The following is a 15,434-nucleotide window of genomic DNA, read 5'->3' on the forward strand; positions in this document are numbered from 1 at the left end:
AATAAGACTAGTGGTGGCACAACGTGCCCTCCACCATGCACCGTGGGCGGCTTGTATGTAGATGTAGATTTCCTGTCTGAGGAAGCGTAATGGGGACCCTACAGTTTTCAATACGCAACAACGATTTAGTAGATAGCGTTTAGCAGCAACGTGAGATTGTACTCTGACGATGCTATGTCTGCGGGAAAGTATCGTCGTTCAACGGTTATAACGACATGCAGGACGAGTTTGTCAGAATTTTCACTTCATGCGACGTCTCCTCACTGTAAATATGCTTAAATACAAGATAAGGCTCACAACTAAGAGATGAAGCCGACAGCGTCTGATTACAATATTAACGATAGACTTGTGGAGTCTGGCGCGTTCATTCATTCGCCGTGTTCTGTAGATGCTATTAAGAATGGCAGCGTTGAGGGGTGTGGAACGAATCAAGGTACACATAACAAAAGATAAGCAACTATTAGAAACTTAATCTGTTCACTGCCTTATCAATAAACTATCGCTTCACTACTCAATACTTTGTGTACGTACACTAGCTAAATGTAACCTACTACGCTCCTCTGCAAAACTTAAGAACAGGGTATATGCAGTAACAGAACGTATTAATAATGCGGCGGAAATAAGTGAAAATGTGGAAGCATGTTGGGAGCGATCTTCCAGTCGTTCACAGGAAACAGTGCGTCATAAGGTGTTAGGTCAGCGCGACCATAGCTCCAAATGGTGCTGACCCCACAACACGAAGCATTTAAAGGGAGCGAGAAAAGACAGTGTATGTCAATCGGCGAGCAGATATGGCCCAGACACAACAGTTGGATGGCTTCGCTCAGGGAGCAACCATCGAGAAACTGGAAGAGGGACCAAGTGTGACGAGTGTAGTCCAGGTGTTTGGTATTGCACAGTGTACCAAACTACAAGCAATACTGCCTGAAGGAAAGGAAGTAGTCGACCACGGTAAAGATGACCTCTACATTGTGCACCGAGCAAGAAGGGAGCCATGTCAAAAGAAGGTTGCATTTTCAAAAACATTTAAAAGAAACGCAAGATATGCAGTGTCAGGTTCCACGGTGGTGCAACGATTGCGTGGGGGTGATCAGTTTACCTGACGATCAGTACGTTGTGTTCTATTGACATTGTGGCACTGTTTGCGAAGGTGGGAACACGTAATGTACTCAGGAACATAGTACAACGTGATCGTTTTGGTTGGTTGGTTGGTTTTTTGGGGGAGGAGACCAAACAGCGAGGTCATCGGTCTCATCGGATTAGGGAAGGACAGGGAAGGAAGTCGGCCGTGCCCTTTCAAAGGAACCATCCCAGCATTTGCCTGGAGCTATTTAGGGAAATGACGGAAAACCTAAATCAGGATGGCCGGACGCGGGATTGAACCGTCGTCGCCCGAATGCGAGTCCAGTGTGCTAACCACTGCGCCACCTCGCTCGGTGATCGTTTTGGTGGTCCGGGCGTTATGGTGTGGGGACGAATAACGTTGCTTGGGGGAATTGACCTCCAAACCTTTGAACACGGTACACTCACCGACCATTGTTATTCTGATGTTCTACTCCATCCCCTTGTGTGGCTCTCTAGGTCTACATTCGACTCTTTATGGATGGCACTACGCGACCGCATCGAACAGCAAAGGAGGAGGAGATCTTGGAAAGTGAGGATATTCCACGAACGGACTGGCCTGACCGTTTCCCCGACTTACGAGAGGCGTTTGAAAAGTGCGTGCAAAGTCCGAGAGATGGCACCACCGGCGCGTATCGAGGTCATGTTTAGTTAGTAGCATCTGTGGAAAGAACGCTCACCAAGTTTCAGGCATATTGGTCTATTTATTTGTGTTTGGCATTCGTGTGAATCAAGGAAGTCGAGTGATTGTCAAAAAATCGACGAAAAAGAATTTCGTGTGGTGATTAAACATTGCTTTATGAAAGGCAAAACGCATCAGGAGACTAAAAAGAAGCTTGATAAACATTATGGTGACTCTGCACCTTCGATTAGAACAGTTTGTAAGTAGTTTCAAAATTTTCGGAGTGGCCATATTGGCTCAAGTGATGCTGAACGTTCTGGACGCCCTGCGGAAGTTACGACTCCAGAAATCATTGATGAAATCCACGATATGGTGATGGATGACAGAGGAGTTAAGGTGCGTGAGATTGCAAGTGCTGTGGGCATCTCGAATGAATGGGTACATAATATTTAGCATAAGCATTTGGACATGAGAAAGCTATCTGCAAGATGGGTTCCGCCATTGCTCAGACTTGAACAAATTATGTAAAGTGTTGCAAGGATGGTTTTCAGCTGTTCAGGAATAATCCCCAGGACTTTAAGCGTCGTTTCGTCACTGTGGATGGAACATAGATACATTACTATACTTCTGAGACCAAACAACAAGCTAAACAATGTGTTACCAAGGGAGAATCTGCACCAAAAAAGGCGAAGACCATTCCTTCGGCCGGAAAGGTTATGGCGACTGTCTTTTGGGTTTCGCAAGGGATAATCCTCATCGACTATATGGAAAAGGGTAAAACTATTACAGATGAATATTATTCATCGTTATTGGACCGTTTGAAAACCGAACTGCAAGAAAAACGCCGGCGATTGGACCCCAAGAAAGTCCTTTTCCACCACAACAGCACACATCTCAGCAGTTGTGGTCGCAAAATTAATGGAAATAGGATTCCAACTCTTTTCACATCCCCCCTATTCTCCAGACGTGGCTCCCTCGGACAACTATTTGTTCCCCAATTTGAAGAAATGGCTGGTGGGACAAAGATTTATTCTCACGACTAGGTGATTGCAGCAACTAATAGCTATTTTGCAAACTTGGACAATTCCTATTATTCGGAAGGATCAACAAATTAGAACAGCGTTGGATGAAGTGTTTAAGTCTGAAAGGAGACTATGTCGAAAAATAAAAAAAAGGTTTACCCCAGACACGTAAGTAGTTTTTATTTTTTCGACGACTTTTCAAACGCCCCTCGCAAATCCGTTTGGACGCGTGTGGGATGCGTTGGCGAGACGTAATGCAGCACGCCCTCATGCACCAACGACCATCTGACAGTTGTCAATCACCCTGGTGGAGAGTGGAACACCCTGCCACAAGAACTCCTTATCACCTTGTGACCAGTATGGGAGAGCGTTGCAGAGGATGCAGGGCCGTCCGTGGTAATCACAAACACTATTAAGAACCATGTCCCGCCTTTAATAGGCTCATGTCCTGGGAAGCCGCGCGGAGTGGCTGTGCGGTTAGAGGCGCCATTTCACGGATTGCGCGGCCCCTCCGAAGGTTCGAGTCCTCCCTCGGGCGAGAACGATGACCTCAGCAGTTTGGTCCCTTACGAATTCGTACGAATTTGAACTTTTTTTTTTTTTTTTTTTTTGTCCTAGGAACCATCATAAATCGCGGTGAGTTCAGTGTAACTACTGTCTTCGCATAAAAGTGTCACTTCTGTTCGTCTCATTGAGTACTTCATTCAGTTACCTTCTGTACTGTATTATAGAAGTTCTTCCTGTGTATGGCCTATCATCGAGCTATGTTACTTGACAGCGACACATCATGAAAAAAGTTACTATCATCGTTACGTTCTGCATATGTGTGTAAACTATAATCTACGAAATTAGTATGAAAGCAGCTACTATGACAAAATCTCCTGTCTTCTCAATTATATTAATTCGATTAAGAATTTAGGGATTAATATTGTTTGCATATACGGGGTGAATATTACGAAGCGCTATGAAACCGTACGAATATACCGGGTGATCAAAAAGTCAGTATAAATTTGAAAACTTAATAAACCACGGAACAATGTAGATAGAGAGCTAAAAATTGACACACATGCTTGGAATGACATGGGGCTCTATTAGAACCAAAAAAAAAAAAAAAATAAATAAAAAAAAATTGCTAGACGCTTGAAAGATTTCTTGCGCACGTCGTTTGCTGATGATCGTGTGCTCAGCCGCCACTTTCGTCATGCTTGGCCTCCCAGGTCCCCAGACCTCAGCCTGTGCGATTATTGCCTTTGGGGTTACCTGAAGTCGCAAGTGTATTGTGATCGACCGACATGTCTAGGGATGCTCAAAGACAACATCCGACGCCAATGCCTCACCATAACTCCGGGCATGTTTTACAGTGCTGTTTACAACATTATTCCTCGACTACAGCTATTGTTGAGGAATGATGGTCGACATATTGAGCATTTCCAGTAAAGAACGTCATCTTTGCTTTGTCTTACTTTGTTATGCTAATTATTGCTATTCTGATCAGATGAAGCGCCATCTGTCGGAAATTTTTTGAACTTTTGTATTTTTTTCGTTCTAATAAAACCCCATGTCATTCCAAGCAAGTGAGTCAATTTGTACCTCTCTATCTACATTATTCCGTGATTTATTCAGTTTTCAAATTTATACTGACTTTTTGATCACCCAGTATTAAATCATATAGATATACCTCTGCATGATTATTCTGAAATTCACAATTAAGTGCCTTCCAGAGGGTTCATCGAACCACCTTCAAGCTATTTATCTTTCGTTCCTCTCTCGAACCGCCCGTGGGAAAAAACGAACACTTAAGTCTTTCCATACGAACTCTGATTTCTCTTACTTTTTACGATGATCATCTTTTCCTTTGTAGGTTGGCGACAGTACAAAATTTTCACATTCAAAAGAGAAAGTTGGTAACTGAAATTTCGTGAAAAGATCTCTCCGCAACGAAAAACGCCTTAGTTTTAACGCTGGGCACCCCAACTCACTCATCTAACCCGTGACGCTGTCTCCCCTATTTCTGCCCTTTATTGAACTCTTTCAAGGTCCTCCGAAAATCCCATCTGGTGAGGATCCCATACCACTCAACAGGACTCTAGCAGACGGGGGACACTCGTAATGTAGGCAGTCTCTTTAGTTGATCTGCTGCATTTCTAAGTGTTTTGCTAATAAATTGCAGTCTTTGGTTCACTTTCCCCCAACATTAGTAGCGTGGAAAGCTACTGCGAGGCTTAGAAATGTTTTAAGAGTTCTGGATAGGTCCAGTTCAATTCGAAAAGGAAGTCCACTTATCGCAGGAATTCAGAGATTCACCATTAGGACCTTAATGACTTGCTGTAACTGTAGACTATACGAAAGTGTAACGGACAATGTCGGGGAACCTAATAGAAATCTTTTGAAGGAAGATGAGGTTCTTCTAGGGAAACACACATAGGTGATTTAGAGAATCATTGTTATAGGCAGACCACCCACCAGGACAACCGAGCGTTTTAGCTCGCAGCTTCCTTGTTTAGGGTAGGCACGACGGCTTCAGATCTAGTCCATCCGGCGCACAATAGGCCAGAATCCTGAAAACCTGGCCACATTTTCAAAAGCTGCTGCTAAATGGCCAAAAACGGCTATAATGGGGTTTCTGATCCTTCTGGTAATAATTTTTATACCAAAATTGAAAAATTCAAAATGGTGGTTCTAATAGGTCGAAAAGAATATTGAATAATTTATTGAAGTGAACAAAAATGTTTTCGGTGAACTTTATAATTTTAATGGTAAACTTTATTACAATACTGCTTCTATTACTATATTCACACTACTAGCCATTAAAATTGCTACACCAAGAAGAAATGCAGATGATAAATGGCCGGCTGGGTCGGAGATTTTCTCCGCTCGGGGACTGGGTGTTGTGTTGTCCTAACCATCATCATTTCATCCCCATCGACGCGCAAGTCGCCGAAGTGGCGTCAAATCGAAAGACCTGCACCAGGCGAACGGTCTACCCGACGGGAGGCCCTCGTCACACGACATTTCATTTTTCATTGGACAAATATATTATACTAGAACTGACATGTAATTATATTTTCACGCAATTTGGGTGCATTGATCCTGAGAAATCAGTGCCCAGAACAACCATCTCCGGCCGTAATAATGGCCTTGATACGCCTGGGCATTGAGTCAAACAGAGCTTGGATGGCATGTACAGGTACAGCTGCCCATGCAGCTTCAACACGATACCACAGTTCATCAAGAGTAGTTACTGGCATATTGTGACGAGCCAGTTGCTCGGCCACCATTGACCAGACGTTTTCAATTGGTGAGAGATCTGGAGAATGTGCTGGCCAGGGCAGCAGTCGAGCGTTTCCTGTATCCAGAAAGGCACGTACAGGACCTGCAACATGCGGTCGTGCATTATCCTGCTGAAATGTAGGCTTTCGCAGGGATCGAATGAAGGGTAGAGCCACGGGTCGTAACACATCAGAAATGTAACGTCCACTGTTCAAAGAGCAGTCAATGCGAACAAGAGGTGACCGAGACGTGTAAACAATGGCATCCCATACCATCATGCTGGTTGATACGCCAGTATGACAATGACGAATACACGCTTCAAATGTGCATTCACTGTGATGTTGCCAAACACGGATGCAACCATCATGATGCTGTAACCAGAACCTGGATTCATCTGAAAAAAATGACGTTTTGCCATTTGTGCATCCAGGTTCGTCGTTGAGTACACCAACGCAGGCGCTCCTGTCTGTGATGCAGCGTAAAGGGTAACCGCAGCGATGGTCTCCGAGCTGATAGTCCATGCTGCTGCAAACGTCATCTAACTGTTCGTGCAGATGGTTGTTGTCTTCCAAACTTCCCTATCTGTTGACTTAGGGATCAAGACGTGGCTGCACGATCCGTTACAGCCATGCGGATAAGATGACTCGTCATCTCGACTTCTAGTGATACGAGGCTGTTGGGATCCAGCACGGCGTTCCGTATTACCCTCCTGAACCCACCGATTCCATATTCTGTTAACAGTAATTGGATCTCGACCAACGCGAGCAGCAATGTCGCGATACGATAAACCGCAATCGCGATAGTCTACAATCCGACCTTTATCAAAGTTGGAATTGTGATGGTATGCATTTCTCCTCATTACACGAGGCATCACCAGGTAACGCCGATCAACTGCTGTTTGTGTATGAGAAATCGGTTGGAAACTTTCCTCATGTCAGCACGTTGTAGGGGTCGCAACCGGCGCCAACCATGTGTGAATGCTCTGAATAGCTAATCATTAGCATATCACAGCATCTTCTTCGTGTCGGTTAAATTTCAAGTCTGTAGCACGTCATCTTCGTGGTGTAGCAATTTTAATGGCTAATAGTGTACATCAACTCGTGTAAGAATTTAGGGGTTAATATCGTTTGCATATATGGGGTGAAGATTCCGAAGCACTATGAAGCCGTACGAACATATTAAATCATCTAGATCTATCTCTTCATGATTATTCTGAAATTCACAATTAAGTGCCTTGCAGAGGGTTCATTGAACCACCTTCAAGCTATTTATCTTTCGTTCCTCTCTCGAGCCGCCCGCGGGAAAAAACGAGCACTTCAGTTCTTCCATACGATCTCTGATTTCTCTTACTTTGTTACGATGATCATCTTTTCCTTTGTAGGTTGGCGACAATAAAATATTTTCACATTCAGAAGAGAAAGATGGTAATTGAAATTTCGTGAAAAGATCTCTTCGCCACGAAAAGCGCCTTTGTTTTAACGCTGGGCACCCCAACTTACTCACCTAACCCATGACGCTCTCTCCTCTATTTCTGCCCTTTATTGAACTCTTTCGAGGTCCTCCGAAAATCCCATCTGGTGAGGATCCCATACCACTCAACAGGACTCTATCAGACGGGGGACACTCGTAATGTAGTCGGTCTCTTTAGTTGATCTGCTGCATCTTCCAAGTGTTTCGCTAATAAATCGCAGTCTTTGGTTCACTTTCCCCACAACATTAGTAGCGTGGAAAGCGACTGCGAGGCTTAGAAATGTTTGAAGAGTTCTGGGTAGGTGCAGTTCATCCGAAAAGGAAGTCCCCTTATCGCAGGAATTCAGAGATTCACCATCAGGACCTTAATGACTTGCTGGAACTGCAGACTGTTCGAAAGTGCAACGGACAATGTCGGTGAATCTAATAGAAATCTTTCGAAGGAAGACGAGGTTTTTCAAAGGTAACACAGATGGGTAGATTTCGTGAATCACTATTATAGGCAGACCACCCACCAGGATAACTGCGCGTTTTACCTCGCCGCTTCCTGGTTTAGGGTAGGCACGACGGCTCCATATCTAATCCACCCGGCGCGCAATGGGCCAGAATCCTGAAAACCTGGCCACATTTTCAAAAGCTACTCTTAAATGGCCAAAAACGGGTATGATGGGGATTCTGATCCTTCAGGTAATAATTTTTATATTGTAACCTCCCCGCAATAAATTTTAAAGTCAATAATTATAAAAAAATGTGTGCCAAATGTTGTCTTCCCACAAAAGTGAATAATAAAAATGAGTCAAGCGTAACCTCCTTGCAAAATTAACGTTAAGGAATGAAGATTGATCACAAACCCACACAATAATACTGATTAAATAATGAACCACATAGGAAATGTAACTTCCTAACAGAAATAATAATGGCTGGTAAATTTTTTTAAGGGCAGCATCGCTGACCTTAGGCCCTGTGAAATAATTAAACCTGATAAATTCTTACCTCAGTAAAACTGCATCTATATCTGCTCTTATTTTTCGGCGCAGTTCCGTGCAATGCTGGCCTACATTTAATTTTGATTCATGGAGGGAATGCATAGGAAATATTCTTTAAATTGAAATGAATCTCTTTCTTTAAATGAGTTACTTTATAAAAGGTTATTATTGGGGCATCATTTTTTGAACAAATTAATTACAATTAACATACGTTATTAGCTGAGCGCAATGCTGCTTCATTACCTTCAACAATAATACACATCGTCCACCACAATCCTGACCAGATTCCGAAGAACAGCACGCCGTCGACGCATGCCGACGCCCGCTCAGTACAACCGTCCACTCGCTACATGCAACTGCTCCAGACTGCTACTACTATCCAACTGAGTACTCTCTCTGCCCACTTGCCACACACTACTACCGACCGACTACTACTGCAGACAGAGTGCAACTCGCAACTGAACACTCGCGCGGTCAAGCGCAGACTAGCAACGATAAATAACTCTCTGGTCAGAGATTCTGTCATGCCTCGCCATCGCTGGTAATGAATACATACGTGTTTCATAACCCTCCACTGAGGGGGCAAAAATTTGGCAGCGATGGTGAGTCATTTGGACTTGCCATGAGCAACAAATTTTTTCTTAACTAACTAACTTTACAATCACAGAATATACAGATAGATAGGTGTAGAACATGAAGTAAATATAGTGCACATGCACTGAGTACAGAACATATCAGGTAATGACAAAATATATGTACAATGAGTACAGAACATATCAGCAAATCCCAAAAAATGTATATGCAATGAGTAGAAATCAGGTTAACAAAATGACAAAAGTGCACATGCACTGTAGTTCAGAACATATTTGCAAATCACAAAAATGCATAGACCATAAATACAAATCATGATAACAAAATGATTTTTTTTATTATGTCACAAGAATTAGGATAGGAAAGGGAAGGATTGCGTCATGGTTGTAGCACTTTAGGTTGCGAGCAGCTGCACTGAAAGTCCATATCTTTCTACAGAAGCACAACACCAAGTGAGGCAATTTAAAGTTCTTTTCCCAGAATTATTAATCAGCGTAGCCAAGACACTGAAATGCCGTAGTAATATTCCATGTTATCCTTATGGTAGTACATTAGGTACACCAAACAGTGGGACCATAATAGCATCTTCATCGCTCATGGTGGTGGACAGCATGTCGTGTCAACACCACGTTCTTGTCTGTTACAACAACGTAGAATTAGTGCAAAAACCAACTATAGTGCTCCATGATCATGAGGATATACAGGACAAACGGATATTGCAGTAATTCCAGGTAATTAGATTAGAAGGTGAAGGACATTAACTTACATACTAGTCTTCATTGAGAATTACACTAGTAATGGGTGGCACTCATTGCCCAGTTATTGAACATTTCTGTACCATGTATGTAGTTTTACAGAATAATGTTCATGAGTAACTTTACAGAGAACATTGGCACTCATTGCCTAATTACAAACCATCAGAAGTCATCATAGTATTACAGAATAATGTTTACATAATAATATTCATTAATTGTTTTTACAGAGAACATTGGCACTCATTGCCTAATTGCAAACCATCAGAAGTCATCATAGTATTACAGAATAATGCACATAATTAATCTAATTAAAGTAATCATTACCATTCTTTTTTTTGCTAGCAATGCGTTGCGTTAGGAATGGGGGAAGGAAAATATTTACTTTTAAATTATTGCTGCAAATGAAGATGTGTACCGTCATTCGTCTTGAGTCAGCTGTAGCAAGATTATGAAATAAGTAGAGTATATGTAATCACATTCATAAATGACATAGGTTTAATGAACAACTGCTTATAGCACATTAATTTCATAAATAATTTCTCCTGCAAAATATACAAAAATGGATTATTAAACTGAAAGAAGAAACACATTTTATGCTGAAAAGTAGTGAACTTCGAATTAACAGGTAGTGAAATGTGTATAAAAAATATGTGTGTTCCCTAGCTGTCCTTTCCAAAACCTTCAGTCATCCTACTATGCAATATAATACATACTGTCAAAACGAACTGTAACAAATACTTAAATAACTACATAGCATAAATACTTAAACTTCAACATCATCCTCATCTGTAAAGAAAAAAACTTCATTATCCATCACTTCATTATCCATATTATCATAACTCCATTATTATCATCACCTGTAAAGAAAAAACTTCATTATTCATAGTAACATATTCTTCATCATTATTCATAATCATTCATTATCATCTGCAAAAAAGTCACTTCATTATTCATTATACAATTATTCCTTATTTCTATCATATTTCATCACTAAAACTAAGATGTGAAGTTCTGTCTGACAGCCTGCAACAATCGCTTCGTATTCTGAAAGAAAAAATTAGTTAAAACTGCTATTCTACGATGTGTATAGTATATTCTTGTTAATGGTTGTTAATCCTGATCCATTTACTCTTCCTCATAAGGTTTTTGCATCTTCTTTCGTTTATTCCGTAGATGAAATTCCATTTCTGTTTAATTTATTTCCTTTACACGTTATTTCTTTCTGAAAATGATGAACAAAGATTAATGTCTTGTATTTAAATCATATACCCATTAAATAAAAACTGGTTTATAGTAACATAATTGAGCATACAGCATACCATGACAGAAAACGTAATCTGTCAAAAATATAGATAGTGTTGAGAGGCAAAAATGTACCCAGTGTATCACAATGTAGCAGCAAAAAAAATGTAAAAATAGTCACTATGTTGAGATATCATAAGGCAAAAAATGTCAAAGTCAACTGGTGTTTGCTATATCTTAACTATTTCATAATGCATATAAACAAAACAAGAAGACAATCATACATACATAAAAAAAATGATGACAAGAAATATGACCTTCTTTGTGTTTAGCTTGTATGTTGTGTAGTTAATAGAGGCGAGAATTAAAGACTTTAATGGGGAGAGAATTTAATAAAATTAATATGTCACTAGGCAAAATTGCATAATTATTCATAAGATACGTAAGTTTATCTGGAAAAATACGCACGGTCTGATGTGTAACGACAAGAAGAGCGACCTGCTAACCTTACCTTGCCGGGCACTTGCCAAGAAAAATACGACAATCATCAGTAAGTAGTCATATAAATATAATTGCATAAGTGGTCATAAAAATTAGCAAATGGCATTACAGCATGTTAAATCATAAAGTATCTTCATTCAATAAAAGGTTTGATATTCGATATGTGGTGGTTTCCTTTGGATTTTCTGGTTCTCAAAGTTTCGACGTGTACTACATTGGGGTGAGGAATGCTGCGAATCCGATATGGACCTGCGTATAGAAGTTCAAATTTACTGCACCTACCTTTTATTTTGTTGGATAAATAGTGTGTACGTACTAATATCTTCTGTCCAACGTGAAAGTCACGGCGTATACAAACCTGTTTTTGTTGTCTTCTACGGCGCTCTGCGGCACGTTTGATGTTGTTCAGCGCAATGTCAATTATTTCATGGTGTCGTAGTCGACGAGATGTAGGAAAGGTTAGTAATTCTTTAATTTTGTTAGGTGGTTCGACATTTTTCAGTATAACAGATGGAGATAGCATAGTGGATTCATTTGGTATGGAATTAATTACATCCTGGAATGAGTGTATGTGTGTGTCCCAATCAATATGTCTTTTATGGCAGTATATTCTACACAGTTTATCAATTTCTTTCATTAATCGTTCACAAGGGTTCGAAGAAGCATGGTATCTGGATATATAGCTCGGAGAAATGTTTCTAGCTCGTAACATACGTGTCCATATAGCAGATCGAAACTGTGATCCATTGTCGGAAATTACTTTCAACACATGCCCTACATGGAATATAAAATGTTTTACAAATACTTTCGAAACAGTTTTAGCAGTAGCTTTGCGTAACGGGGTGAAGGTAACAAATTTCGAAGTGAGTTCAACAGCGACGAAGATGTAGCAAGAACCTCTATTAGTTCTGGGAATCGGACCAAAAATGTCTACAGCGGCCATATGTCTCAATTTAACAGGTACAATGGGATATAATGGAGGAATATGTGAAGTTGTGTCTGACTTAGCTTTCTGGCAGATTTTACATGACGCTAAAACTCGTCGTATACTTTTCTCCATGTTGGCGAAATAACAGTTCTGTCTCAGTATAAGAAAACATTTTCTAGCTCCGTAATGTGCGTAACTTAAATGAGTATACCAGATTAATTTGTTAACAAGTTCATCAGGAATGCATAGTAACCAATTGTTGCTGTCAGGATGAGAGCGGCGAAACAGAATGTCATTGCGTACAGTGTAATGGTTTCTAATCGTAACATTATTCCTATCTTGCCAGAGGTGTTTAATCTCTTTCCATACGTTGTCTTTATTCTGCTCTTGTGCTATGTCTTGTAATGACGACGAAATAAAATTTTCAAATGCAACTTGTTGAATGTACATGACGCTGAAATTTGCATTGCAGAAGTTGGTTGCGATGTCTTGCTGATTGTTGTCGAGAGAACGAGATAGTGCGTCTGCTACAACATTTTGTGTGCCGGGAATGTGAACTACTGTAAAATTAAATTCCTGTAGATAAAGTTTCCATCTGTTCAATCTATCGTGTGTAAATTTAGCCGAAAGTAAAAATTGTATCGCTCTGTGGTCTGTGTAAACGGTGGTATGTCTTCCATAAAGAAAATGCCGAAATCTCGTAAAAGCCCAAACAACACATAATGTTTCCAGTTCTGTAACAGAATAATTTCGTTCAGCAGGTGACAGAATGCGACTTGCAAATGCTATGTTTTTAATTACTGTACAGCCATCTTCTTTAATTTCCTGAAAAATGTGTACGCCTAAAGCGGTGTTAGAACTGTCGGTCGCAATGGAAAAATTTCTGGTAAGATCTGGGTGCGATAAAACTGATGCATTCAACAAAGCATGTTTCATATAACGTTTTCGTGAACAAGATTCTGCGTGTCAAAAGTATTGCGTGCGTTACTGGAATATACAATCTGTACTGTATCTAATCAAATTCTATCTGGCGTGTTATTATTTTCGGGAGGATGCTGTGGCATTTCAACTATCTGTACTATCCTATTATTTCTTCCTGACGTATTACGTTCTGGATGATACCTATTGTCTGGTTCATTCATGATAATATGTTGTTGCTGATGTTCTTGCTGCTGATAAGATCGACTGTTATTAAATGTACGTTGAAAATTGTACTCATTAATTTTACGTCTGTCGTGATAGTCATTTCTATACGGTGCATTGCGATAGGGATTGAAATAGTGTGTTTTCTGTTCGTACTGATTTCCTTGCTGCTGTGCGATGCTATTTGTTGGAGCTGAGACTATACGTGCAAGCGGCGAAACATTAAAGCTTGGTTGACCTTGTAGACTGCATTGTTTGTTAGGTATGCTAACCGGCTGGTTTTGATGCTGTTGCGGAGAAAAACCTCTATTATTACCAAAATGTGGTTCCTGTTGCTGATAATTTTACACATACTAATGATTAAAAATTTTTTGATATTAAAACTACGCTGGTAGTTGTCATTTCGGGAGTGTCTAGAGAGAACTGTCACTTTCGGTAAAATTTGTCATATCGGGTTTTCTTGACTCATTTCTTAATCCTAGGTAGAGCAATAGTTAAAGAGCTGTTTTGATAGATATAAAGGATAGTAGAAGAGAAGGCAGCAGTGCAGAAAACTAAAGATGAAACAGCATTACTACAGCTCGGGGCCCTGTGCACACTACGGCACATACTCATTAAAGCGTAATGAATCCCCTGAGGTCAATTACGCGCTACAAATAAATTTCAGCTTTTGCGTTACAGGCAATGCCGGAGAAAATTCAAAAATAAATTGCTGTATCCATGCTAATTGTAGTTTCTGTATTACACGCAATGCTGGTGAAAGTACAAAAATAAATTGTCGTATCCAGTTCAAAGTGTGTACCTGTGCTCTGTCATTATTAAATTCCTTACATTTTTTTACAGATACAAATTGCTTATAATCAACGTTCTCATCACTGAATGTGTGAACAGGTTCACGATTACATAAGAATCTGTTTGTCTGTATCTTTTCGGATTTTAACTCCCGTAGCTTTTCAGATTTTAAGTCACGTAGCTTCTGTAAATTGCTTAAGTTTCACTGGCTGTACGAGTGTGAGAAATGTTCGGAATGGCGCGTATGCTGTGCTGTGTTATTGAGTGAAACATTTTTCATTTCTGTTACTTTAATACGTTCGTCACTGTGGCTGATCTGTTGTTCAAATTTCTTATCGACTTCAGTATTCAGAGTGCGTGAAAGTTCCGGTGACTTTAAATTAAACTCGTCGCGTATCTGTGTTGCGATTTTAGGACATTGTTCAGCGACTGCACTAATTTCATCTCTATGTGATTCTGTTGTGCCTGCATGTCTATTACCTAATTCTTGTGCAACATATCTAGTGTTTTCACTACTATTACTAGCACAAGCCTTAATTTCGTCACCTAATTGTCCCTTAGTATCATGACATTGCGTGGCAATGGCTGTAATCTGTTCACTAAGCTGTTTATTCCGTTCACTAAGTTGTTTGATTTTTTCATTAATGTTGTCTTGTCCTTCATTCGACTGTTTGTAACTTTCATTAATTAGTTTAAGTTGTTTGAAACGGTTTTCCGCTTTTTCATTCATTAGTAGTAATACTGCCACAAGCCGATCCCAGCCAAAATTATCGGCCCTATTCTCTGTGCTGTTTGATGGCGTACCTGCAATTGTCACATTTTCTGTAACCATTTGGTCATTCTGTAATTTTTGAAAAGGTTTCCCAATCGGATGTGTACTGTTAGTCACTACCTCGGCACCAAATAAATCTGCCGTACTTTGAGTACACTGTTCATTTTCATTAGAAAAATTTGTCTGTTCATTAAGTAAATTTTGTAATCGGGCGTGTC

The sequence above is a fragment of the Schistocerca americana genome, chromosome 2 (assembly GCF_021461395.2).
Source record: "Schistocerca americana isolate TAMUIC-IGC-003095 chromosome 2, iqSchAmer2.1, whole genome shotgun sequence".
In the NCBI taxonomy this organism is placed as follows: domain Eukaryota; kingdom Metazoa; phylum Arthropoda; class Insecta; order Orthoptera; family Acrididae; genus Schistocerca; species Schistocerca americana.